The following is a 4708-nucleotide window of genomic DNA, read 5'->3' as shown; positions in this document are numbered from 1 at the left end:
TCTCTTGCGCTCGCTTCTTCGAGAGTGAGCGCTCCGAGCAGTGCGTGGCTTCTCTTGTGTAGCTCCCTCTTTTTTTTTTTTTCTTTTTTTTTTTTTTTTGGGCCTCCTCCTACTCTCTCTCTCGCTCGCTCGCTCGCTCGCCCTCTCTTGCTCTCTCCGTCTCTATCAGCTGTGCGGACTTGACCCGCGTCTCTGCTTTCACCTTATTTATCCGTTGCGCACACACCACCCCTCACATGTCATCTCTTAGTAGGGATGTCACCATAAGGGCGATATTGTGATATCGCGATATTAAAACTGCCACAATATCGTCGTGGTCATGTTCACAATATTTAAAAGGAACACATCTGTTAAAAAAAAAAAAAAAAAAAGTCAGGTTGATTTCCATTTGTGCAGTTCTAGCACCCTCTAGTGGCTAGTTTATTAGTGCAATTTAATTTTTATTAGGGATGTTTTGGCCTTCTATGTTTCAAATGTATGCTAATTGTCAGATGAAGGGGAACCTAATTTGCTTGTGAAGCGATCATTAGCAAGTAAGTGCCTCAATATTATTAGAGATTGTAAGGTGGTTTATGTACAAAAGTACAATATTGTTTTTGTTTTGTTTTTTTAGTATGAACTTTTTTTTTTTTTTTTTTTTTTTTACATTTTTGTGATCTCTTTTAAATTACGCCCCCACAATATCGTGATAATTATCGTATCGTGACCTTTGGTGTGGAAGATGGACAATCGCCACACCCATCAAATGCTTTCAGTATGAACTAGAACAAATGTTTTGAGCCAGGCCACCTATCAGGTCCAACATCGGAGACGAATGGACATAAATTCTCACAAACTCATTCCAAAAAAAAAAGAAAAAAAAAAGTCTGATGCGCTGCTTTGGTTTTTGGATCAATTTACTACAAATTTGCAAATAATTAATTCTTTGTTGTTTTTTGGTAGTCATTTACGAGTAGGATTTTGCAAATACTTTTTACTTTCTCACCACCAATTTCACATAACATTCTTGGAGCAATGACTTACTAGCCAAGGAAGAAACAATTACATTTGGGTGCAGATGGAAATTGTGTTTTTTGCTTTTATTATCTTCGCAAAAGCCATCCATCAATCTGGATGGATGTGCGTGCCTTGCCGAGGTCGACGGCTCCCCTCTTTGGTGGAGGTTCTTATGCATGCCAGATCCACCACACCAGCATCGACTGAAACAGAATTTCCTTCCTTCCTTCCTTCCTTCCTTTAGTCTTTCCTCTGATCTTTTGAGGTCACTCTAATCTGACGGAATTTAGATGTTTTCTGGTTTTGTAACTGTGGCTGGTAGGTGGTGTGTGTTTGGTGCTGGATTTCACTTTGTTTCATCTTTCTTTCCTTTGATCCTTCCTTGCCTGCTGCACACGCTCATCCTACTTTTTCTAATCAATTATTTGCATCATTTAAAATGGGGGGGGGGGGGGAATGACCTACGGCATATGGAATCATTTATTAAATGCTTTACTTTAATGCATGTAATTATGTTTACTGCTCAAACTCCAACAGCTACCTTTTTAACGTAACCATCCACTGTCCGCTAAAAAAGGATCATCTGCGGTCAAAATCAATAGTGTGATTAATTAATCTGTGGTAATGCAATGATTAATACGATAATTTTTTGTGATTAATTAATTAGTTAACGCTTTAACAGGTAATTGTTCTTTTTCCATTCGGAATTTTGCCATTTGGCCAACATTGAGACCCTTTCATTTGACTCTCAAAAAAAAAAAAAAAAAAAAAATTGGTCCCCTCGTTTTACATCATTTTAAACCAGGAAGTAGTCTGCGAATATGCGAATCAGCAGGTGTTTATATTCTTCACGATTTAACCTTCGTGGTGGTGTGCTATGGAAGCCCAAAAGTGTCAAAATTCAATAAATAAAAAGGCCTTTTTGAAATAACTATCCTTTTGATAAATAACCATTGTGTAAAAGGACATTGTGAAATGAAAACGGACTTTGTAAAACGTTTTCTTATTTTATAAAACCTTGGAAATAAATTAAATGTCATTATTTTTAAAAAGTATGACGTTGTTAAAATAATCATTATGAAATATTAAATCAAAATCAAATATTTGTTACATATTTAAAAAAAATAGCATAACACTTTTCATAATAATACGAACACCTCATTTTAAAATTTAATGGCCATATTACATAATTGCCTGTTTATCAAAAGGATAGTTATTTCAAAAAGGCCTTTTTATTTATTGAATTTTGACACTTTTGGGCTTCCATAGTGTGCACCATAGTGAGCGTTTTTGTTGTTTTTTCTTCTCGTATTTACAGTGCCAAAGAAAGGCTCGACTGCTAATTGTTTGACATGTATGCTTTGCGCTAATTATATAAGAGTTCCACATCAAGGACCACTTAAGGGTAATAAGCTTCAGCACCACGGACAGCAATTTCAGACGCGCTTATTCAACATGTAGTTGAAGACCTTTTGCTGTGACATCACAACTTCCCTTTGTGTCAACTAGTTTGATATATTTGGGGTCCAACGTTGTGAGAAGTTGCTTCGAGAAATATCGTGTGGTCAACCTGTACACGATTGGACAACGCATGCGTGCGCCCAGATTACAATAAACACGCACCAGATTGTTTTATCATTCTGTTGTTGTTGTTAAAAAAAAAACAAAAAAAAAACGTCTGCTGTTGTATTATCAGTTAGCGATCAGCGATGCCGTTGGTGGCCGGGGCCCTGCAGTCCCACGCGTTCGTGTGCGAGCGCCCTAACGCGATTCAGATGGCGCACGTCGCTCGTCGTCCGTGAGGGGAAGAAATGTTTCGTCACAGCAGAAAACAATTTGTTGGATGCAGCCAAGCGGCACACATTCTCCCTGCTTTATTTTTTGTTTTGTTTTTCTCTCCTCTCTTCTAAACTACTTAGGAAGGCTGTAGGGGTTTCCCCTCTCTGGAAAGGATTTTCAGCCAAATGTTGTTTGCATTTCAGGGAGTTACACAATTCAGAGTTGGTTTACATTACTAGAAGGGACCATCTAAAAAAAAATGGGTACATGTCTAAACTAAGAATATTGTATGATATAGACACGTATGATTTCACAATTACAGAATATGTTTACAGTATAAAATGTACAGTGGAACCTGAAGACTAACATTTGTAATTTTATCAATTTTTTTCTGAAAAATATGCCAGAGTAAATTGCCGTCATGCTTGACATACACGTGAAACTTCACTTCAGTAAGAATCAAAGGATCATTAAATCACACTCAAATTATTTCCATTTCCATCAATGAGAAACATCGTTTCAGATATCAGCCGACATTTCCACTCAATTGTTGATCTTGAAATCAGTTCCATCCATTGATTCCACCAATGAAACTCTTACTAAGTGGAAATCCAATTAGTATTTGTTTAAATAGTAACACTGATTTCATATTATGCCTATTGGTCACATGCCTCAGTTATGATATGATGGTTATGGTCTTCTTGCAACTTTCATGACCATGTTGCCACATTCATTTTTTTTTTTTTTTTTTTTTTTTTAAGACCTCAGAATAGTTCATTTGGTAGTCTTACCGATGCTTTTTTTGTTTTTTGTTTTTTCATTTTTTGTGTGTGTGCGTGCAAATACGTATAAATTTATACTCATTAATTTACCTAAAACCTCATAAAAATCCCATTACCCTTCACCTTAACTGGATACTTCAGTCTCACCAGAGTCATGAGGTTCAAACGGTCAGGAGACCAGAGAAAAGGTCAAAAGAAAAGAAGGATAAATCAAAGTGAAATCCAGCACCGACCAAACACTTCCTTGCCTTCCCCATTGTTACAAAATCAAAGTCTTACGCCAACCGCAGAAGCCTCTAAATTCCGACAAATTTAAAGAGATCTCAAGAGACCAGAGGAAAAACTAAAGAGGGGAAGGAGGGAAGGATCGATGAGGCAGAGTGAGATCCATAGAAGCCAGTACATCCAGTCCATCAAAGTGAAATCCAGCACCAACCAAACACCTGTTGAATGCTATCACATTCAGATTAGATGTGGTTGGCGGGTATTCGCCCCCCCCAGTTGGCAATCTCCAGAGTTGACCATTAAAGTTGGAGGCCAGTCCTTTTAAATGTATTAAATTTGAAGGAATTATTATATGCCCAACAAGTGTTTACATGTGGTCACATTTCTGTTTTCGTCCCCAAAATGTCGTTTGCGGTTTTGTCTTAAAATCAGGCAGACTCCAGATCGGCCGGCCGACCGACACTGGTTCCCTCTGACTCTGTTGGTCATACCTTAAAATGAGGCTTGATTGCTTATGCCTGGAAGGAAGACATCATTAGGGACCAGCAGTTTGGCGCAGTGATTCTAATTGTTTCATTGCGTTTTGGGCCAGTTGCTTTGAGCACATTACAGTCCTCGAACCACCTCTGCACAAATGAGCTCGCAGTTCAAGTTTAATTCAAGACACATTCACTCTCTTAGAGACGCAAAGAAGGTCTCCCTCGGAGCAAATTTACAGCTCGGTGTCAAATAAATATATGAATGTTGATTTAAAGTCACCATTTTGTTCTTGTTAACCACTGAACACATCATTTGGAACGTTCTACCCTTTGAGTGGAAACAAACACGGATCAAGCGGGGTCGACTGTGGCAATCGGAGCAACAGATGTAAACACCTCTTTGTCAGGCGGCGTCTGAAGGTGAGCCAGCCTTCTTCAGCCTTCAGA

The 4708-nt window shown here is 38.3% G+C and overlaps 1 long non-coding RNA gene across 1 annotated transcript in view; it reads left to right on the top strand.

The window, feature by feature from the left end:
- The window catches only part of LOC144002239 (uncharacterized), a 63642-nt gene that overhangs the window by 22801 nt on the left and 36133 nt on the right, over nucleotides 1–4708 (top strand). The gene's annotated exons all lie outside the window — the stretch shown is intronic.

The sequence above is a fragment of the Festucalex cinctus genome, chromosome 15 (assembly GCF_051991245.1).
Source record: "Festucalex cinctus isolate MCC-2025b chromosome 15, RoL_Fcin_1.0, whole genome shotgun sequence".
In the NCBI taxonomy this organism is placed as follows: domain Eukaryota; kingdom Metazoa; phylum Chordata; class Actinopteri; order Syngnathiformes; family Syngnathidae; genus Festucalex; species Festucalex cinctus.
Note: the sequence above shows the minus strand (reverse complement) of the source record. Positions and strands in the feature narration are given on the sequence as shown.